The sequence below is a fragment of the Vombatus ursinus genome, unplaced genomic scaffold (assembly GCF_900497805.2).
Source record: "Vombatus ursinus unplaced genomic scaffold, bare-nosed wombat genome assembly UNPS02014861.1, whole genome shotgun sequence".
Lineage (NCBI taxonomy): Eukaryota > Metazoa > Chordata > Mammalia > Diprotodontia > Vombatidae > Vombatus > Vombatus ursinus.
The window spans coordinates 11,444,874-11,468,583 of record NW_020954639.1 but is presented as its reverse complement, the minus strand read 5'-3'; the positions used below and the strand labels follow the sequence as shown (position 1 = coordinate 11,468,583).

At 42.6% G+C, this 23,710-nt stretch overlaps 1 long non-coding RNA gene across 1 annotated transcript in view; it reads left to right on the top strand.

Annotated features, from left to right (window-relative positions):
* Positions 1–4,045: 4,045 nt before the first annotated feature.
* LOC114027464 overlaps positions 4,046–23,710 on the top strand; it is a 76,194-nt gene continuing 56,529 nt past the window's right edge. Inside the window, exon 1 of the long non-coding RNA XR_003567260.1 lies at positions 4,046–4,359. This is a non-coding gene — a long non-coding RNA (uncharacterized LOC114027464). The remainder of the gene's footprint in view (positions 4,360–23,710) is intronic.

The window sequence follows — 23,710 nt, the reverse complement described above, 5'->3', positions numbered from 1 at the left end:
TGTGTGTGTGTGTGTGTGTGTGTGTGTGTGTGTGTGTGTGTGTGTGTCCTTGTCTAAGGCTGGACAAAAACAAAACAAAAAACCTATCAGAATGCTGGATGGAAAGTAAGGAACAAAAGCAGTCTGGTCCCACAGGCAGTGCAACTTGAAAGCCCAGGGGCAATGGAAGAAAGGCCTCTAGCAGAATTCTGCTTAGGAGCAATCTCAGACCCTACAAAAGCAGAAGAAAGCCCTGAAAGGGTAGCCTCTGAGACCCAGCCACAGTAGGAAGCCCCTAGCCCAACAGCCAAGGCAGACTAGAGTTAAACCACAGCAGGAGGCAAGGCAAATCAATTTCTGCAAAAGGTGGAACCTAATCTTACTCCCTACACTCAGAACAAGTTGTTTTTTTAACAATGAAATCACAGCTCCAGTCCACATCTGCTTCTCATGAGCAAAGAATTGATCGCTTAATGGAAGCAATTAATCAATCGATGAAGCATTTATTTAGTATCTCACATATGCTCAACACTGGGGGTTAAGTGCTGGGAATACAAAAGACAAAAGTGAAAACATTCCGCACCCTAAGTGGGCTTATATTTTAACGGGGAGAAGACAAGAACATATATAAAATACAGAAACAAAATTAATCTATGGTCGTTTTGGGAGAGAGATACTAGCAACTCAGGGATCAGGAAAAATTTCATGTAGGAGGCAACAACTGAGTTGTTTTTAAATGATCAACTTTGGCCCCAAAGAAGGAGTAAAGATCCCATCTTCTGTTTTTCAAAGATGTGAACCTCTCTGTAGAGGGTCTATGGCAGCTAGGTGGTGAAGTAGATAGAGCTCTGGGGTTGGAATCAGAAAGACTCATCTTCATGAGTACAAATCCAGCCTCAGACACTACTAGCTCTGTGACCCTGGCAAGTCACTTAACCTTGTTTGCCTCAGTTTCCTCATCTGTAAAATGAGTTCCAGTATCTTTCCCAAGAAAACTTAGGGTCTTAAGAATCAGAAATCACTGAAATGACTAAAACAACATGATTGTAGAACACTGAATTTGATGGTAGATATTTTGATAACCCTAACCTTAAATTTTGATAGGTTAACTTTTTAGAACTTTTTGCTCTTGATTATGTAGCACCCTCTGTGAGCTCTCTCCTAACCTTCACTCATGGGCAGATTAGGTCCCTAAAGACTAGCCTAAATTACTTCTCTCATTATGGAGGAAGGGGTTGGAATTTCTTTCTAATACTTTATTTTCTTTTAGGTACTCTTATCCTCTGTGTTCTCCAATAGCAATTAACTTTTACAAAATAATACATAGGGACAAAAGTAGAAAAAAAAGTCCCTCCAAACCTCTCCTCACTAGGTGCCTGGGGCCAGTAGACTAAAATTTAAAATGGTTGGTACAAAACACTCCCTGCCATGGAAGGTGGGGTACTTCCTAGACCTGGGAGTCCCTTTCCCCTGGGAGTAGGCTCTGGGAGAAGGGCAGGATGCAACGGGGAAAATAGGTGATATCAAAATAAAAAGACTATAGAAGTATGTATTATATATAAAGTATGTATTATACATATATCTGCATCAAATCTTGGCCTTCTCTAATGTGGGTTTCAGAGAGAGAGGGAGACACAATTGGGAACTCAAAATGTAACAAAAAATTTAAATGAAAATAAAATTTTAAAACGTAAAAGACCACCTTTTTTTCAGAGACTGGGAACAAAGGAGGAGAGGGTGGGGAAATGTTGAAATTTTGTGTAGAACTGGAGAGAAGATGGGTGCTCACAACTGATGGCTTCTGTTTTCTAGATAAAGTTTGAGGAGGGTGATGGGGGAGGAGTCATCTAAGTGGCTTTTGAGGAAATTAGTTTTGGAACAGAAGGTGAGAATCAAGATAATAGTCCACCAGGGAAAATGAAAAGGATTTAAGAGGAGCAAGGAAGCCCCAGTGGAGATTAGATTAACACCAATTTGTAGTGGAACCAGTAAACAAGGTTATGTGACCTTCTCGTGGGGCAGGAGCTAGGAAGGCAAATGTTGGGCGTGGCCAAGAGTTGAAGTTTGGAAAGGGATGAGCCACTTGATATGGCAGTGGGGTAAGGAATTTGGGGATAGAGGACAGCACAAAGTTATAAAGCCATATTTAAGAAGGGAGGAAAGTGAGGCCATAGAAGACCTAATGTATGACAAGAGGCCACTATGGCAAACCAAGAATAGCTTTAGGAGGCATGAGGTACAGGGAGAGATGGAAAGAAAAAAAGATTATTGTCTAAGAGAATTTCAGAGTTGGGGATCGTGGAAGCTGAATAAATATAAATGATAATGTCACCAAGGGTATAATGTTTTCAGTGGGTTTGCATTCACTCCACTGGGAGTGAAGTGTCAATCATGGCAGTAAAGTAGGTTGATGGACTGGGAGACCAGGAGTTTGAGGAGACTTGAGTATGTATAGTAAAGTCCCCAAGCATGGGGGCAGGGGTTAGGTCGAGAGAAATACTATGAGCCTAGTATTCATTTTTTTGAGGAAGGAAGGAGAATGACCTGGGAGGATGTTTACAAAATGTTATCAGAAACCTTACAAACACAAGACCAGGGGTAGCTAGGCGGTGCAGTGTGATAAGAGTACCCGCCCTGGAGTCAGGAGGACCTGAGTTCAAATCCAGCCTCAGACACATAACACTTACTAGCTGTGTTACTCTGGGCAAGTCACTTAACCCCAAATGCCTCACACACACACACACACACACACAAAACCAAAACGACAACACCAAAAAAACCACAAGACAAACTTTAGGCAGACCCTCTAAAATTTACAAGAATTAATTACTGACTAGTAGAAGAGCACCTCTTCCAAGCTGTGAGTGTTAATTATTTACATGCCTCTGATCTGTACAGGTTAAGTGCCTCCAACTTCTGCCAGCTTTCTTTTATCCCCTTTCTCACCAAAGGTGCAAAATACTGCCCAAGTCACTCAGGCCTAGCGGGCTATCTGAAGATGTGTTTATTTTGCAATTAACAAATAATGTTAGGCTGTTTTGAGCCTGGATCGAAGGCCGGACTTTCTGATATAGTATATTAATTTTCAGTCATTTGTGCGCGGTCTTGGACAAGTTCCAAAGTTGCATGTGTGTGTAGCTTGTATATTTTAAGCTTCTCGAGGGCAGCAGACAGTTCATCTTTCCCTCCCTCCCTCTGTCTCAGAGAGAGAGAGAGAGAAAGAGAGGGAGAGGGAAAGGGAGGGAGAGAACCTAGCTACTGTGGATGTTCAGTAAATGCTTCTTGACGTCTTGATGGTGGGGGTTAGGAACTGATTGACAAAGGGGTGTTAGGTCAACCCCAGATTGCAGGTTAAAGCTTTTATCTTCTGTACACACCTGGCTTGAGATACACCTTTGTATTTTTCTCTAGGGACATACAAAGGAAGAATACTGAGTAGAGACCAACATTTGGAGATAGGAGGTAGGGGTTGAGAAGAAACCCAAGCGGAGTCGACACCAACCATCCCCCAAACAAGTAACACAGCACGTGATTAAGTCCTTCTAGGATTTGACTCTAACTCCGAGTCGCATCCGTAGCTATTATCTCCAACCCAGGACAACTGGGGGCGGAGCCGAGCTGCGGCTAAGCAGGAGGCGTGGGCCCTTTAAGGCAAGCTCAGTTCCTGTCCCCCGGAAGCGCCGGGCGAAGCAGAGTGTGGTCAAGGGGGTGTGCCCGCGCGCTGAGCTGCTGCGGGAGAGTCAGGAGCGTGTGCGCGCGGGGCCTAAGGGAGCCGGACCAAGTAGGGGCGGAGCGGGGAGGAGGAGGAGGGCCGAGCGCGCGCCCAGAGGGTGGGCTCGAGCCAGCCGGGTTTCTTGGGCACGCGGTCCTGGCCACTCAGAGAGCCCGGCGCCTGTGGACTGACAGGCAGAGCTGGAGAGGGGAGGGGGCTGTAGGGAGAGGGGGACACAACACCGAGGGGAGGTCGCGGCTGAGGTCGCTATATAATTAATACACTCCACTCCTTGCTCCAGGCTTGAGGCTTGCAGAAGCTGGGGGAAGGACGCACTGGGGGGGGGGCCGGGGTAGAGCCTCAAAACTTGTGCCGGGCTGTTGCTGGTGGTGCCGCCGGGGATTACGGGGCCAAGACCCTCTGTCCCTCTTCCCCTTTCCGCGGGATCCAGCTTCACCCAGGGAGCTGCTGTTGCTGCCCCGAGTGCGAAGAAGTTCGGAGACCGGAGCATTAAGGCTTGGCGCCCCTCTCCTTTAGGAGCCAGAGCCGGGGCTTGCACCCTGGAAGTTTTTCCTCCACCGCTAACTTTGTCTATGGAGGAGAGAGTCCAGGCAGGTGTGTGAGCGCTGCTGGCCACGGGCTTTCTGGAGGCACAACTGACTACCAAGGTAAGATCGGGAGGCATGTGCTTGTGTGTATGGCTGTGCGTGTGTGTGTGTGTGTGTGTGTGTGTGTGTGTGTGTTCACATTTATGCATGTGCGCGAGCTCTGTTTCTCCCGGGAGGAATCATCTCATCTCTGAGGTAACTCCTCAGCTAGCTGGTATTGGGAGGTTTGCACATAGACTAATCGGATAACTTTTATTCATCTCCAAACCTGCCCCCCCCCCCCCCTCCACTCCACCAGAAACGGTTGTTTTAATCAAGTACCTCTGGGGGTCCGCCAGCTTATGCTGCGGATGTTTGCACAGGTGAGACAGAGCCTGGTGAAGGCTGGAGAGAGCGTTGCTTCCAAGTCTTTATTTCTTTGGTCGATCTCTTTCTATCAACCGCCGTCCCTGGGGCTGGAGCCTGCCTAGTTGGCCCCTAAACTTAGGGGGCACCGGAACTCTGGGGTTGAAGTTGCACCCTGCCTACTCTCCTTAGGACCCAGGGGGAGTTGATAAGTCGGGCTTCCCCAAAAGCCCTCCCCCTCCCCTTTTCCCCTCTCAGTCTCTCAAGCTGCTGGGAATACAGGACAGTACTCAGTTTTCAAGGACAGGAAAAAATCTGCCGGAGTTTTAAAATAGGACTTGCATCCGTCTGATTCCCGGCAGTTTCCTTAGGACGCCGCCTGGGGCCAGGGTGTGGGTTCTTTCGCCCTCCTCGCGAGGTGGAATCTCTTCTTCTGGCTCCGCTCCCTGCGTGTCGGCGCCCTGACTTCGCGGGGCTGTCGGGGTCTGGGGCTTTGGCCGCTGGCTCCGGGCGGCGACTGTACCATGACTGTCCTTTCTTTTAGTTGGGAAGGGCTGGGTGGAGGGAGCCTGCCTCCTTTAACCTAGAGGCGGCCATTTGCTAGGTGGTGTGTAGTGCGAAGGGAGAGGAAAGAGCTAACGTGGGTCACTGCACATTAACCTCTGGTCCTGTATCTGTTACTGCCCACTCGCCCGCTTTACACACACTCCTTATTCCTCTCCTCCTCCCCAATTCCCCCACCCCCACCCCCGCACTCTTTCGGGTGACTCAGCAGAGGGCGCCAGTTCATGCTTGTTGCAGAGGGGAGGAGAGTGGGGAGAGGAGAGAGAGGCCGAGTATTGAATTTCTCTGCTAGCCGACAGGTAAGGCATGAAACTTACAGACCGCCCTGGAGAAATGGGCAGCCTCGCCCGCCTTCAGGGATCTTGGAAAGGGCTCCGGGAGCCTACTGATGGCTCTGGGAGGGAGCAGTTTTCTGGGACAAGAGGTGGAGATGAGAGAGAATTTAGGAAGGTGAGGGGCTACTTTTCAGTGGTGTTGTTTGTACTGTCTGATTGAGTCACGCCGGAGTGAACTGGGTTCACAATGCCCAAAGATGCCTTGGCCTATATATGTATATATATATATATATATATATATTCCAACTAGAAGGTGGACTAGGTGGGTGCGGGGGCCACCCATATGCCTAGGAAATTTTTATGGCTCCAGATGTTGCAGACTTAGGGCGGGAGGGAGAAGGGAATTGAAGAATTGTAGAGGTGGAGGTTTGCCTCTCAATTTTGTGAGCTGGAGAGAAGTACTTGACGTTGTTATCATCCGGAGGTAACTTATGTAGCTGGGAGTCTCACTTGAATAACAATTGCACGCCCTAGCACACACCCACACCTTTACCCTCACCCTCACCCTCCTCTGCCCTTCCCCCTGTGACACTTGCAGGGAGCTCTTCTTCCGAGCTTTTGATGAACAGGGTAGTGGTTCAAGATTTCCCTTCCTGAGTTTTGGAAAGCTTTGCAGTTGAGAGATTATTCAAGGCTGGGGAGCTGGGAAAGGGGAGGGGGGGGTGTCTCAAGATTGGAGGTGGGGCTTGTCTGTGTGTGTACTTGGGGAAACCACCCATTTCCTTCTTTGACATTAAGAGCAACTGACTTGAATTTGGAGATCTTTCTGTGCCAGTCAAGCTCTGGGGAGGCTGCATTTGACAGCTCAGTAGTACTGAAGCGGGAAAGCCCAGAGTACGGGACTGGGAGTCCCGCCCTGCCCTCTCCCCTTGATCAGTTCCGCATGTACCCACCACATTTTTACGTAACTATAACCTATCTTTAAGAAACTTAAAAAAAAAAAAAGGTACTTCCCTTCCTTTCTCAACTCTCCGCCTTCCTCTTTGCTCTACTCTCGACATGCCTTAGACTTCCAGTACTTTTCTCAAATAAACAGAGTTACTGATCTGGCCGTATGTCGAGGACAGGGAGGACAAGGTAGCAAAGGCAGCAGACAGACAGAAGTCGACAATTGTATGAAGATGAGGCTACTGAGGCCGAGACGGCTGCCTGAAGGTTGAGACTGGGTCGAAATCTGGGTCATGTGCCCTGCTTAAAAGCCTCAAGGGTAGGAATAACAACATCTGAGATGTCTGACAGTTCATGCAGGTGGAAGTTCTACAGAGGGTGATGAAGGTTCGGAATTGGAATTGGGTAACTGGTTTTCTTTCTTCCTCGGGATTGTAATGACCCATTTGGAGGTGCTGGGGCGACACCTCTCTGACTTTGTGCATTAAGTACCCGATTTAGCTGAAGAGAAGAGCTTGGTGAAATTGGATCTGATAAGCAACTTTTAAATTCTCTCTTGTCCTGAAGGAAATGAATGAGTTCTCCTTTCCACCTACTGCCCATCTCTTGAAATGGGGGTGATGGAGAGCTTTTCTTGTGTATATTGGGAGGGTGAGGATGAGTACAAATGCTTAACTTCAGAGCTTTGGGAGATGCAGATTTGGCACATGCCATGTTGACAGTGTCTAATGGAATCACGTGTTGCTGTCCTAAGGCTCCAGTCATCTATGTACAAGTAACCCTATACAGCCGCATGTGAAGACTGACTTACTGTCCACATGCTACAGGTTTTGATGGACTTCCCAATACCCCCCTGGCCATTGTTAGTGTTTGTGACTTAATTAAGCTGGCATCTATTAAGCATTCAAGAAAAGGACTGAATGAGAACTTAACCCTGGCACTCCTTGGAACCAATTTTTTGATGGAATTATACAATGGAATTAGAAATAGCATTTGTTTCCTTCATCTGGTGGCTGATATTCTGTAATGGTAGACTCTTTAGAATCCATACCTTCTTTTAAAGTGTTCATTTTATTAGTTGTAAGGGAGTCTACTGAGTTATTCAATTACCTGACACAACTTAAAAAAGCAACCTCAACCTTACTAAATCAAACTAAAGACTGAATTGATCAATCTCCAATCCAAGGCATTTAAGTACATGAAAAATTCTTAATCAGTTTGAAAAAAAAAGAAAGTCATTGGATGAAATGAAATAAAGCAACATGGGAAATATGTTGGCATTGGTTGAAAAGATAATCACACCCAATGGGGCTTGTATAACATAGCAAGTCATCCTAGAATCTGGGCATTCAAATGGAGGACAGACCTAGACAAGTAGCCGGTCCCCACTATAGGAACCCAATCTGTTGATGGCTGGGGTTGAGAAAGTGAGCCCCAAGGCTTGCACTGCAGTAGTGTATCAAAAATATAGCTGTATTCAATGTAGTTGTATTTTACATCATTTTAACTTATTGTGATGAGTCATCTCCCTTCTTTTCTCAGTCAAGTCTGTCTTAGGAACTTACTCAACCTATTGACTTTACCTTTAAATCCTCCTCAATCACCTTTGGGGCTTCATTCATATGTTAATATAACTATACTTTAAGACCGAGTTGCATAATGTTGTATCTTTTTGACCCAATAATAAGCCTGCCTTTTTGAAGAAAAAAAAATTTTCAGACTCTGGAATGATACTTATTATAATTGGTGACTCAAAATGTCCCTAGTGCTGAGCCAGTTAAAGTGGGGAGGAGAGGGGTTGCCTGGCTGCTATTAATTTAAGTGCTAAACTTCCCTTCCCTTCTTTCTGCCCTACTTTAATTTACTTTTCTTTTCTCCCTGGGCTCCAGAGAGATACCAGCAAAGACAGTTAATAGTTGAACTTTATTTGCCATCCCTTTGAGTTTTCCATATGCATGGATACATACCACACACACACACACACACAGGTAAGTGTACCTGGTTACTTCTAACTTGCAAGTAGCTGAAGCATTACCTAAATAATTAGAATAGTTAACAAGAAGCTCAGAAATCATGAGCATGATTCCTCATTCTGATCTTTTATTTCAGTTAGGTAATTTTAAAAATTGAACTGTTAAGGGTAAACACTACAAAAAAAAAATAACCAAGCCTCCTGCATCCCTATCTCCCCTTCCCTCTTGGTAGAATGTTGGCCAAAGGGGCCATTTTCCTGTTGCATAATATTTTGTACTGTAAATTGGTTGTTTCAAGGTGAACTAAGTGGTAGAAAGGAGTGTGTCCACAAGGATGGGGTCTGGGACCTCAGCTCCAGTGAGATGACACCCACAGTGCAACCGGGGTATTGCAAGTTGAAGGAAAGCAGGTTTACCCTTTTACAGAGTGAGCTCATCAGTGAAAGTTTTTCAATTTCACAAATAGTGGAGAAAAACTGGGGGAGGGAAGAACATGAGGGTAAATGCAATTTTATTTCATAACTTATGGTGTATTAGAGGAAGGAAGACTACTTCTCTAATTCTAAGAATATTAAAATGAATCACCGAATTTCAGAGCTGGAAAGGAGCTGCTTACCTAATGTTCGAAGGACCTTGGGCTCAAGAATTGTTTCTTTTAGAAAGAAAATTAGAAAAATTGAGACTGTAGGTTTAGTGAGTAGGAACTGGCTGCCCTTCCCACCCACCCCCATGCCTGGAAAATTCTCCCTCCTCCTCTCAGACTACTGACCTCCCTGGCTTCCTTTAAGTCCCAACTAAAATCCTACCTTCTACAAGAAGCCTTTCCTAACCCCCTTTTAAGTCCAATGTTTTCCTTATGTTAACTATTTACTGTATGTAGCTTGTTTCATATATATTTGTTTGTATGTTGTCTCTCCCATTAGATTGTGAGCTCCCTGAGGGCAGGAACTGTCTTTTGCCTCTTTTTGTATCCCTAATGCTTAGCATTCTTCCTGGCATATAGTGGGTACTTAATAAAAGTTTACTGATTGATTGATGTACAAAGTACTAGGGATACACAATTTAAAAGGAGGGTCTCTGCTGTTCTGAAGGAACTGGCATTCTAACAGGGGGCTACCACACATGTGAGAGGGTTCAGCTGCTGGGCAGATGGAAAAGTTTTATTTGTGGTCTTCCTTAAGACTCAGGGGCTGGGCAGAAAAACCTGGGTTCTAGTCCAACCTCTGACACATGCTAATCATGTTACATTCCTGAGCAAGTGGCTTCACCTCTTGGTGTCCCCAGGTAATTCTTTAACATCATAAGTTGCTGAATAGTTGTCGATCTGCATTGGTGGATGAAGTTTGCAAGCTGGGAGCTCCCTATATCAATGAAATCAGATCAAAAAAGAAAAGGGGAAAAATTTATGTATATGAATAGGATTTCAGGAGCCTCATAATCTCATTATCTAGCTACTAAAGCTAACTTTATGGCCATAGGAGAGAGAGAACTTTCTTGGTGGTGCATAGCTCACAAGATCAGAGGTCATACTTGATTTTAGTTCTGTCTCCTTTGCCTATCCTACAGTTCAGTTAGGTAGTGCAGTGGATAGAACTCTGGGCTTGAAGTCAGGAAGACCTGAGTTCAAATCCAGCCTCTGACACTTACTAGCCATGTGACCTTAGGTGAGTTGCTTAACCCTGTTTGCCTCAGTTTTCTCATCTGTCCGTTGAGCTGGAGAAGGAAATGGTAAACCACTCTAATATCTTTGCCAAGAAAACCTCAAATGAGGTCATGAAGAGTCAGATACAACTGAACAACAAGCTTCACTTGTAACTCAAGTCAATTTCCTCATCCATAAAATGGCCAGAATAATGCTTGCCTTGTCTTAGTGGCATTTAGATATAGATGTAGAGCTAGGATGGACCTCGAGGCCCTCTGGTTAGTACAACACACACATTTTACAGATTAGGGAGCTTTGGGAAATTAAGTGTCTTATCCAAGGTCACACAGGTAATGAAGATCAAAGGTATGATTTGAAACTAGGTCTTTTGAGTCCAAAACCAATGCTCTTTGAGGATCAACAAGAACTGTCATCATCAAACATGGTGCCATGGTTTTGTTTGAAAGCAACATGTAACTTTGAGCCTAACTAGGAACTTTGCTGATTGATTGAAGCTCAACTGTTACTTGTAAAGAGTTAGGAGCAAAACCACAAATGTTTTTGTGAATGAGGGCTGCACCATTTGTATCCACTTGTTTCGCCCTGTGACTATGAAGAAAGGGGCAGCTGGAATACATGTGCCAGACCTGCCCTCGCCTGTCGCCTCTATTGTGCAGTGGATCAACACGTAGCCTTATTTGGGGTTGCCTTGTATCTTGTTCAGAAGCATCCTGCATTCCCCAGCTGTTGCAGAACCTCTCCATGTAGGAGCCTGCCAGCTGCTCCACAGCAACTGCAGTGACCCTGGCTGCCTCTGTGCAATTAGCCAAGCAAGGTGAAATTGGGAATGTCTGTCCAATTTTATTGTGAGCAGTCCTGTTTATCTGGATGATCGCAGCCATCACTCTGGGTTGCTTAAAAAGGAAATGTTCAAAGAAATGCCACTGAGCTGGTCTGTATATTAAAATAATTTGAGACTACTGTCTGCATATTGAAGACTCTGGCATGTAGAATAACTGTCGATTCTATAGTGCTCTCCTTATAAAAACCTTAGTGTATGTATTATTATCTCCCTTTTGCAGAGAAGGAAACTTAGGTTCAGATGCAGGAACTGACTTGTCTGTGGTTACAGAATTAGCAAATGGCAAAAGCTGAAATTCAAACCCAGATCTTCTCACTTGAAATCTACTGAGGTTTTTATTTATACCAGTGCGGTATACAGAATGCTTCAAAATGATTCTTTTTGATACCTTTCTACCTTCCTCCTCACTTCAATCTCTTACAATTCTTAGGTCCTAAATCAGGGGTGAGGGACCTGCAGCCTCAAGGCCACATGTGGTACTCTAGGTCCTCAAGGGCGGCCTTTTGACTGAATCAGATTTCATCAAAGGGACACATTTGAGGACCTGGAGGTCCACATATGGCCTTGAGGCTGCAGGTCCCTCACCTTTGTGACCTGATCTATGATTCTATGATTATTTTATTAGTAGTGTTAATGGTAAATTATTTGGATAGTAGTGCCCTTTTTTTCCCCAACGTACCTCATCCCACTCAGCCTTTCCTGCTTCTGGTGAAGGCACCAGTATCCTTCCAGTCACCCTGCCTGTCACCTTCACAGTCATACCCCCACATCAGTCTCCCCCACTATACTCATCCAATCAGTTGCCAAGTTTTGTCGATTCCAATCTCTCACATAGCAACCTCCCTAGTTCAGGCCCTCATCACCTTTTCATCTGAACTGTCACAATAGCCTCCTAATTAGTTTCCCTGTGTCCAGTGTCTCCTCTACAGAGCTGCCAAAGTGGTAGTCCTAAAGCAGCGGTCTGGCTATGTCCCTCCCCAGCTCAGTTAACCTCTTCTTACCTCTAAAATAAAATACAAACTCATCTGTTTAGCATATAATAAAGCCCTTTACAATCTGGCTGTAACCTACCTTTCCAAGCCTCCTCTTCACTCTCAGGTCCAGTCAAACTAGCTTTCTTGTTCTTTCTCACCTGATACTCCATGTTCTGTCTTTTACAAGTTGTCCTGATATCTAGAATGCCCTCCTTCTACCTCTGCTTTTTCGAAAACCCAACTAGTTTCCTTCAAAGCACAGATCAAATGCCACCTTCTGTAAGAAGCCTGTCTGGTTGTTTCTCCAATCCACCCCCATCCCCAGCTGCTCATACCATGTCCTCCTTCCCTTGTGTTCACAACTTAGGTGCTGTCTTGCCCAATAAAAGAACTTAATATTGTATTGCCCAGTAAAATGTAAGCTTTCTGAGGGCAGGGACACTTGTGTCTTTGTATTTCCAGCTCCAGACACATAGTAATGCTTAATCATTGTTTCTTTATCTGTAAAATATTGGGAGGATTTGAAGTAGATAGTCTCTCAGGCCTCTTCTGTCTCTAAAAGTATGATCTTGGACATTGATCTATGTGCCACAATTCATAGAAGGCTGGTTCATTTTTTAAATATTTACTTATGTTCTCTCCCTCCTCTCCCCCACCCCCACATCCATATCACTTGGTTCTTTTTTATCTAGAAGAATCATTTTTTTTTTGTAGGGGCATGTTAGTCACTTTATTTGCATAATTCCAAATTGATTTCCAAAATGGTTATACCAGTTCGCAGCTCTACCAATAATGTATTAGTATGTCTATAGAAGAATCATTTTTACATTAGTATAGACAGGTTAATAGCTCATTCCCAAGGCTGTGATGATGGCAATAGTGATGGTAGATGACATTTAGATGGCATTTTTAAAGGCTTTTTTGTGCACTCATTTTCATTTAATCCTCACAAACAGCCTGGTGAAGTAGGTAAAATACTCATCCTATTCAGAGTTGTCACTGTGGTCCTTTGCTATTACACTTAACTTTTTTGAGAATGGTTATCACTGTTTTATACGTGACTTGTCTAACCTCACAGGGGCAGAGATGGAAGTTTCTCCTTTGTTTTCCCCCATCCTCACATGTGTAGGACTTAACATAGTGCCAGGCACATGGTAGGCAATTTGTAGAATAAATATGTGTAGGCTTCTGGGCACATAATAATGTCTCTTTAAACTTCCAGGCTCTTTCAGGAGGTAATCAAAACGTTTTTGTAGACTAGTGCTTGCAATTATTTCACAGCTTGGTGTACTACAAAGATTCTCTGTTCATGTCTGATAGTCAGGTGGAAAGCTAACACATTTTGTCACTTTCTCAGTGGGGTTGTTGGGAAGTGAGCCAGGCATTCCCTCCCTGGTGGGGAGTATGTTGGCCCTTCAATGCCATTGAACCTAAGAGATTAGCACTGTTCCCTGTAGAGGAAAGAATACTAACAATTCAGCTCTGTGTGAGCAGCAGTTGGTAGACTCTTCTTTGCCCTAGACTTTTTCTAGTGTAGCTATTTTCCCGCTTCATTCTCTCAACTCCTGTGTTCCCCCAGCCAGCACCACTCCACCCCCCTTCCAAAAGAGAGGGCTGTGCTTTGTCAGGCTAGATTCCTTTTGTTGTTGTTTTCATACCAAGTTGGCTTGGACCCATCTGGCTATTTGTAGTCTTCAGTTTAGAGTGCTTGTCTCAGATGCTCTTAAGGATCTTCTCTTTGTCTTTCCCACCAGTTAACTCCTTTACTTGGGGCACATCTTTTTCTTTTCTATTCTTTCCTTTTCTTTTCTGCTATTCTTCTAGTCACTTTTCCCTAATCTTTCCTTCCTCTGGCTAGTTAAGACACCCAAGTCAGCTCCCTACATCCAGCTGATCCTTTGTGCCAACAGTTTCCCAGGACTTCCAATCATTTCTTTGTCCCTTTATTCTAAGCTGTTCTGTTCTTTTTCCTTCTCTTCCATTCTCACCTCCCTCTTTCTGCCACTACTTTTCAGGAAGTGCCATCTTTTTTTCTTTAGCTATGTTCATATTCTGCTGCCTTTGTCCTAAACCAATTATGTTTGACTTTTATTTTTCTCTATTGTGATCATTGTATTGGGGATATGGTAGGGAGAGGACCAAGACTTGTGATTTAATTGATATAGGGAACTCCTAGGTGAAATCAGTCAATAAATATTAAGCACCTACTGTGTGCCAGCCACTGTGCTAAGCACTGAACAAAGTGAAGAAATACTTTCTCTCAATGCAATCTAGTTCTTTCTTTGCAATTTAGTATTGGAGAGTTAACTAGAGCTCTCAGAACTTAAGGGACTTGTCCATTGGCTTCAAAGGTGACTTTCTATCTGTTATACCATTCTAGCTCTCATAATCATTGAATCAAATGCCAATATTCCCAGCCTGGCTTTTATAATCATTAAACCTCAATAATCCCATACCAAGGCTGACTTCATAGGAGACTATTTTTTTAAGAAATGGTGCCGTGATATTCAAAATTGGAAATGCCAACCTTGAAACTAGCCAATTTGGACATTTAGAAGTTCTGGACTTTGGGGAGAAATAGTTTAAAATTTATTTTGGCAATGATTTTAAAAATAACTTAAATGTCAATTAATTTTGGATACTCTTTTTCCTTATAAAACTGAAATTGTGTGTATGTAGAATTAATAGAATGTTGTTGTTTTTAATGGTTCTGAGATCTACTTGGAAATGATGGGCACTTTTCTGACTTGTCTATTTTGTGTGTAACAGTAAGTACACTTTCAGTAGAAATCAGAATATGCCACATTTCCCTTCCCATGAAACTCTTTAAATAGGAGCCTAAAAGTAACCCAACCTTAAAACGAAATATACATCATTCCCCCCACCTACCCAAAAAGCACCCTTGGAGCTCAGTCTTTGTGATCCTTCAAAATTTAACATTGATGTCATTATAGACTCATATATCACTAGAGTTAGAAAGGTTCTTCTAATTTTATAGATGAGTCTCTTTAGTTCTCCCTTAGAAACCCTGAAAATATGAATCAAAATAATAACTCACATTGCTGTAGGACTTTAGCAATGACAGCCCAACATGTTTACTGGCTTCTGGGTCAGTGCCTTTTGTACTCTTCGGTGTAGGGGGCACCCAGGAACTTCTGATCTTCTGATGGAAGAGGACGGCTGCTACAAAACTGTGAGAGAAGACACCATTCTGGTTCTTAGTGCCTGAAGCTGCTGGAGCTTGGCACCAGCATTCAGCCCTACTACTGCTTGGCTCAGGACTGATGCCCTTTGGCACCTACTCAGCACAGCAGTGTTTTCTGACCCAGAATGCCATGAATCATTTATAAGTGAGAAAACATTCATTACCCCCAAACTTATACTTTTTCAGAAGGCTTATACATTGACTATTTCTCCTTTCTTTAGTTTCAAAAAATTGCTAGCGAAACTGAAGATCTCTTTTCTCATAACACTTCACAGTTCAGCAGTCTAGTTCTCTCTTGTAAGTGTGGAGGAAAGTTTTTTTTTTCTTTGTGGACATGGCTGTCAGTTCAAAATAGTAAAACAAGATAGCAGTATTATTATTTTTTAAATGATTTTTATTGATATTGTTTGTTTTGACATTCTGTCCCTAACCCCCTACCCAGAATACCATCCATCATAATGAAGGATAAAGAAGAGGGGAACATGGTTTAGTAAAATTAGTGAGCAAATCAGCTGAGGTTGACAGTGTAAGCAGCATGCCACGCCTGTAAGCCTCCATTGCTGTAAGGAAAGGAATGAGGGGCATTCTCTCCCCTCTTCTTCAGGACCAACCTTCATAAGCGTATTTTTATTTTCTGGAAAGCAAAATCTGTATTCTTAATAATTTTGTGAGTAAGATTTAAATTACTTTTGCCTTCACTGGTCCATAGCATGAAAGAAATCTCTCTCACTAAAAATATATAGAGCCTTAGGGAAGGCATTCATAGTCATGTGAAGTGGTTAAATACAGGATGACTTTGTATTCTCCTATTCCTCCCCTCCCCTCTTATTGGCCAACATGGGTCTTAATGCTCTCTTTATAATGTCTGGATAAGACCCTGGTTGTGAAAACTTTAACTCGGCATGTCCCAACAGGAAAGATTAGGGGACCCTTTGGTTTGCCACGAGCTGCAGCTCTCATCCTAAGGACAGAGAGCTAGAAAAGGAGACTGGAGCATGTCCAGAGTCAATCTGGAAGGAGCAAAAGAGTCTCCCCACAAAAAAAAGAAGGTATTATGATAGTATCCAGGAAGAAGGACAGGTCTGCTCCCATCCAGGGAAGAAACTGTATTAGGACAGAGACTGAGCCCCAGCAGGCTCCTGATGAAAAGGCATACCTGATGTAAGGCAGAGGGTCCTGATGCCTGAGGAAGGCATTTCTGCTACTAAGCTAGCAACATCTGCTTGAGGTCCTCCTCGAGACCTGTGACCAGCCCAGCAGCTCTCCTAGCCTCCCAAGGAGGCCTCAGCAGAGTCGAATGTGTTTTAAAATAAATTCACTTTTTAAAAAACACAGTAATGAGCAGGTTGGTGACTCAGTGGGTGGAGCACTGGCCCTGAAGTCGGGAGGACCTGGGTTCAAATCTGGCCTCGGACATTTAATAGCTCTGTGACCTGGGCAAGTCACTTAACCCCATTTGCCCCTATAAACAAACAAACAAGCTAGTAAAATGAAATTCTGCTATAATTGCCTTGGGAGAGATGGTAGCAGAGGGTAGAAAGGAAAAATGTAGTTTTCTTGAGACTAAGAGTATTTCATGAAGATCCACTTTATTCCAAGTCACCTCAAATTACTGGAAAAATTAACAGCATATAAGTTTAAGTTAGAAGCCAACATACATTATCCATATAAATTTCTGGCCCATCCCCTAAAAATGAATTTGGACAGATCTGGAAGCTTGTCCATAATAAGAGTGGTTGCTGTGTTTTTTAACTTTCAAATTATCCAACGACTTATTGAAAAGAACACTTTTAATTATCTGATCATTAATCATCTCTATTATATTAAAATTTTATGTATTAACTTAGAGTTGGAAGAAACCTTATATACTATTGAGTCTAGCCCCTTATTTATACATATATAGATGAGGAAATTGAGACACAGAGAACTTAAGCAGCTTACCCAGGGCCATGCAGATATTGCGCAACTAGGTGATACAGTGGATAGAGTGCCAGGCCTAGAGTCAGGAAGACTAATCTTCCTGAGTCCAAATCCAACCTCAGACACTTACTAGCTATGTGACCCTGGGCAAGTCACTTAACCCTCTTTTCCTCAGTTTCCTCATCTGTAAAATGAGCTGGAGAAGGAAGTGGCAGATCGCTCCAGTATCTTTGCCAAGAAAACCCAAATGGGGTCACAAAGAGTTGGATGCGACTGAAAACGAGTGAACAACATACTGAACATAATGAACAACATTAGGTATCAGAGGTGAGATTTAAACCCAGATATTTTTTACCCCAAGTCCAGTGCCTCATGCACTATACTGTGCTGTTTTTATATTAAATATCTGATTAAAAAAATCAAATCAAAGGATCATAGATATGGAGCTGAAATGGAATTTCGAGGTCATCCTGTTCAACCTCCTCATTAACTCACTAGCCCACAATCCCACAGATAAGTAAAAGTTGAAATTCAAACTGAAGCTGAGTCCAAATCCAATGCTCTTTCCATTGCGTGATGAGAAAAGTTTATTATTTATATACATCCGGGGTGTGCGTGTGTGTGGTCAGTTCTCCATTGCATCAGTCTGCTAGGAATTTAGCCCTTCTTGGTGCCAGCCATTTTCATGGCATCCAGAATCTTGCTGAGTTCCTTATTCTTCCTCATATGGTGGATGGGAGTTCCCAACCTTTTTTTTTTTATGAACTTCAGAGCCCAATTATCTTTTTTTGTTGTTGTTGTTGTTGTTCAGTTGTGTCTGACTCTTCATGGCCCCATTTGGGATTTTCTTGGCAAAGATACTGGAGTGGTTTGCCATTTTCTTCTCCAGCTCATTTTACAGATGAGGAAACTGAGGCAAATTGGGTTCATTGACTTGCCCAGGGTCACACAGCTAGTAAGTGCCTGAGGCCAGATTTGAACTCAGAAAGATGAGTCTTCCTGACTCCAGGCCTAGCCCTCTGTCCATTTGCCACCTATAACAATTCAATGACCAGCCTCTCTGAGGGGGCAATCCCTCTTGCTCTCATATTCCTCACAAAACTAGTGTGGTTGGTCAAGTGCTATATTTGGGGGTAGTGCAATGTCTTCCTTAATTCTGAGTCACATTGGGGCCCATGACTGTACCAATAGCACCCTTATCTACCCAATGGCTGTATGTGTTTTAAATTAAACTCCCTTGTCACTTAAAGAAAAACAAAAACAAACATATGCTTTTGTTGGATGGCATTTTTTCCCTCACTTGACTTTTTCTAGTCGTAGAGGAAAACTCTGGAACACTTTTGTTCTGCTATCTTCAATAGCTCAGCATTTTCCCCTTGCAGAAAACCACAATTCTTATTGTGGAAAACTTCACTTTCATTTCATATTCAGAGGTTGGTACAGTGTTAATTTATTCAGTTTGTGGAAAGCTCTATTATAATAAAATGCAATAAATCCCCACATATGTGTTTTCCCCTCTATGCACGTCTCATATACATTTTTTTTAACTATTGGCAGATACCATTGGGATTTCTGAATAATTTAGTGTTATTATTTCTATCAGTAGATATACCCATCATTTCCCGTTTCATATGCAACTTGTCATTTTAAAACGAATGTGGGGTTGGCAGTTTGTTTTCTTCTTTGTTGTCGCTTCAAGCTGCCAAATTCACGTGATGCTCTGTTGTCCGCTAACTTACTTTTCTGATTTCACACTTAATCCCTAACTTCTCAGTTTAAAACAGGGTCACTTGCTAAGCGATGTTTCTCATTCTTTTTAGTCCTAAAGTAAATGGGCAGGAATGAATGTGTGCAGACAATATTATGGGGCTCAGATGCAAGGAGCATAGTGTTTGGAGTTAGGAACTGGCTTTAAATACTGGCCTTGCTCCATATTCACTGTGTGACCCTGGGCAAACCCTTTAACCTCTTATGGCCTCAAGATCCCTTAACTGTAAATTCAGGGGCTAGACTAGAGGGTATAAAAAGTCTCTTCTAACCCTAAATTTCTGCCTATGTAGACTTATGACTTTCTTATGGTTAATTAAGATTTTTGTCCAAAAGTGTGAAACTTACATGAAATTAAATTCAATGAAGTGTGAAAACTGCTATTGTGTATCATACCTCACTGTGTATATCCCATATCCTTTCTTCCAGAATACAAACTATATGATGGCAGGGAGTATATTGGTTTTTTCACCTACATATTTCCAGCACCTAGGTCAGCATTTTGTGCAGTTGGTACTTGAGGAATGTTTTTACCTATGAATGCAGTGTAAGCTAGAAAGTACTAGTTCCAAAAAAACAGTTGAATACTCATGCTGGCATACAGCACACGTTATTCCACACCCCACCTCCAACATGTGGCCCTCTGGGTCCTCGGGTGCAGAATTTTGACTGAGTCCAAGTTTTACAGAACAAATCCTTTTATTAACATAAACTTGTTATGTGAAGTTTGGATTCAGTCAAAGGGCTGCACTTGAGGACCCAGAGAGCCACAGGTTCCCCACTCCTGATCTGACTGGTGCTATTCCCTGAAGCATGTTTAATCTGGCAGGGCATATGGTTGGAAGGAGCTGGCTCCTTGTCTCCACTAACTTTTTGACAAGGAGCATTGAAAGTTTGATTTGACAAAGAAAAGAACTTAGACCACGAAATCACAATTGAAATGCCAACTTCAGATGTTATACCCCTTAGTGCTTCGTATAAACTTTGCAATGTTGATGTAACTAGAGAAAGGCCATGAATCCAATAGGTTCCCCCATAAATTCCCTAGTTGTTAATAAGTATGATTGAAATAAAATTGCAGAGACAGAGTCATCTAATTTAAGTTGGTATTTCTAGTACTATCAGTTCTCAGTAAAGAATGAAGACCTAAGAGAAACATTTTGTGTAGCAGCAGCACATATTTTGTAATAGCAGCAGATCAGGACCTTGGTCATAGATAGAAAACATACTATGTGGTCTCTTTAATGTGGGAGGTATCCACATCCAAAGGCAGTTGAAAGTCCAGTCTGGTAATGGGGGAAAGAATCATAATTGAAGAAATCTGGGAAATGAGCATTGCCCCTGTTTTCTTAACCTTCCAGCAGTGCTTTTGGGAGGAGTTTGGTTCAGCTTGGGTAGATTTTCATGAGTTCTCTTCTTGGGCCTCATAAGGTAACCTCCAGCAAGTCATTTGGTCTATTTCTTATTTTATAGTTGTAGAAAGCGAAGGCAAAGATATTAAGTAGTAATGAAGCTTATTTAATTACAGCAAGGGTTCTTAAGCTGGAACCCACGAACTTGTTTTTGAATACATATATATAATATATATATGTATATATATACACTGTATTTTCATGTAACTGGTTTCCTTTTTAATCCTATGTGTTTTATTTTATAATATTATTTTTCTGAAGAGTCTATAGACATTACCAGACAGTCAAAGGGGCCTAGGACACAAAAAATTAAGAACCCCTGAATGAGGGAGACTTTCAAACTTTAAAAAGATTCATTAGAGCAGAGAAAGTATAATTGATTAGTAATTAGCCCAACACTGTAGAAGAGTACAGAGCAGAAATCTCCATGGGTCCCTTCTAGAGCAAGTATCATGTCCTACCAGCCTGAAAAGGTATTGAGTAGAATTGTATCTCTATTATCTGAGGATCAGCCCAGCTAAATTTGGAGAGACTTATTGACAAAGTCTGTCCACTGGATGAACTTCTTGGTCCAAAAGGTTATGTACTAAGTCATAGAAGCATTGTGATCCATGTGGGTGGAAGCAATTACCCACGATGACGAGATCCTGGATCCTTGAAGTATTGCAATAAATATGAAGGGTGAGAGAAGAAGCAGCCCATTTACTCCTGCAGTTTATCTTTCCATGCTAATAATCAACAACATTTGTCAAGCTTTGTGCCAGGCATTGTGCTGGTGATACAGGGAGATAATCCTTGGGATGGGTAGGAGGGGGAGGGATACAACTCCTCCAGGGACAGGGTAAATCCAAATAACAATACCTTCCCAATTCAATTTCAGGAAGCATTAAGTACCTGCTATGGGCTAGCCACCATGATAGATACTAGGTCAGTGGCAGGGATGATACAAAATACAACTTGACTTTGCAACTTTATCTATTTGTAAGTGAATGTGAGCATTTTTGACATTTCTGAAATTTGTAACACTTTAACATAATAAATCACAGCAAAGACTTAACTCAAGATACTAGGGCAAGCAGCATGAGATGTATCCATAAATTTACCTTTTAAGAGAAATTCAGTTGTGGGAAATGGGCACTTAATTCTCAGAAGACAAGGCCCCATGTAGCACAAGACAGACACTACTGGGAAGGCTATAGCTGTAGGAGAGATCATAGGTTAGGTCTATGGAGGAACTCATCTGGTGAATAGCAGCTGTTGGGGGAAGGAAGCCTGGGAGAGTGCGCCATCTGGTAGCTTCCTGTTTAAGCTACTTAGCTTGTTCACTAGGTGCATAATTCAGTTATTTCTACCTGTCTAAGGAGTGTAGTGGTCAGCCCCCCTTAATCTTGATGCCCTTGGTCAAAGCGTAGGTTTGGTTTCATAATTTTCTAGTTTTCTCTCTCCTTGCTCCATCATTTGTCCTAGGAATTGAAAGCTACTCTTTGGAGGGAGGTGCCAGTTTCAATACAACTTTCGCTAGTGGAAGTGATAGGCCTTCCTTGGGGGAAAGTGAAGGAAGGTAATCAAATGTTTCTGCTTAAAAAGTCTTCACTTCTAGATCTAGCTGGGTTATATGCCAAATAAAAGCCAGCAGGAATGATGATCACAAAAGCAAGAGGTTGAAAAGATTTGCTAAGGCTTAGCTTCAGTGTGAATTATCTACCTTCTGACAATGTAGATTTGACCATATCTGAAAGTCAGGAGCACCATGTAATCACATCCTAGGATTTCAGATAACAAGATGTAGATATGGAAGGCGTTTTAGAGATAAGATGGAAGGAGCTAAATGGCCCAGTAGATAGAGCACTGGACTTGGATTTGGAGGGTCTCAGTTCAAATCCTTCAGACAGTGAGCCTGACTCAGCCTCAGTTTTCTCATTTGCAAAATGGGGATAATTTTAGCATCAAATTTCTAGGGTTGTGATGATTGGATTAAATGAAATAACATTTGTAAAATGCTTTATGAAATGTATTAGGCAGCTAGGCTATGCAGTAAATAGAGTGTTGAACTTGGCATCAGGAAGATCTGAATTAAAGCCCTGCCTTAGACACTTAATACTGTGTAATCCTGAACAAGTCACTTTATCTCAGCCTCAGTTTCCTCATTTGTAAATATGAGGGTAATAATAGAACTTAGTTCACTGGGTTGTTGTGAGGATCAAATGAGAGATAATATTTAAAGTACTCCAAAAACCTTCAGACACTCTGTAAGTGCTAGTTATTGTTATTATTTAATACAACTGCCCTTATCATGTTGATGAGGAAACTGAGACCTAGAAGGGAGAAGGAGCTTGTTTATGATCACACAAACAGTAATTCAGAGAGATAGGGTTTGAATCCCAGGTCTTTTTGACTCCAAAGGGCTTACTTTACACCAAGATGGCGCCAAACTTTTTTCTTTCTCTTTACTTCCTCTTTTCCTTGCCTGTTTGACAGAGACTGAAATTTGTGGAGAATGTGTACTAAGAGAAATAACATGTTAATAGCTTCAAATAGTTCAGTAGTCCCTGGAGGCTCTGATTCTCTAGGCTGTTCAGGCTGGACATATTTCTTAGACCATCAGACTAGCCTTGGAGTTTCCAGAGCCCAGACTTCTGGTGATTAGTCATAGCCTATATAGTGTAGAATTAGGTAGAATGAGGGGCAGGGCCAAGGCAAAGCTGATGGGTCAGCCATCACTGGGCTCTTCTTCCTCCTCCTCCTCCTCCCCAGAGAAATGCAGGCTTTCCTGTGGGCTACTGGGCAGATAGCCAGAAGCCCTGTGGAGCAATCCAACCCTGAGCTTATGGTAACTTGAGTCTTGGCAGCGGGAGAACCACTGATAGTCTGTTGTATGGCACTGGAAGAAGCTCAGACTTCATTATCAAATGGCTAATGAGGATGTTATTGGAAGCTGCTTTCTAACTAAGCTGGCTAGGAATGCTTTAGAACTGGATCTCTATTAATAGCAATGGACAATTAAGGCCTATTCGGGAAATCAGAAAATAGAGTAGTTGAGTTTTCATAAGTATGAAATGGAACACGTTGACATATCCATAAGTATATTCTGAAATTCAGACACCAAGCTGTCATCCAAACTGTTGTTTGTAATCATATAAACTGTAACGGAAAATAAGAAATATTTATAGAGTATTCATGTTTACAGAGAGTTTTTCTGACAACTCTATGAAGTAGATAGTATGAGCATTAGCTATCCTCATTGTACAGATGAGGAAACTGAGGCTCAGAAGGCTTGCCCAGGTCATGTGAGCTAGTAAAGTTTGAATTGGAAGCCAGGTCTCTTAACCATAAATCTAGTGCTGTTTCCACCACCCTACAATGCCTCTCATCTGCTGCTTCTAGGAAATTGTATGCCCAGCCCCATTCCCCTCCTCCAGGCTGGCTTATGCCTCTGCTCTGCCTCTTTTCAGCTCTGAAATATTCTGCTTAAACTGTGTGTGTGTGTGTGTGTGTGTGTGTGTGTGTGTGTGTGTGTGTGTGTG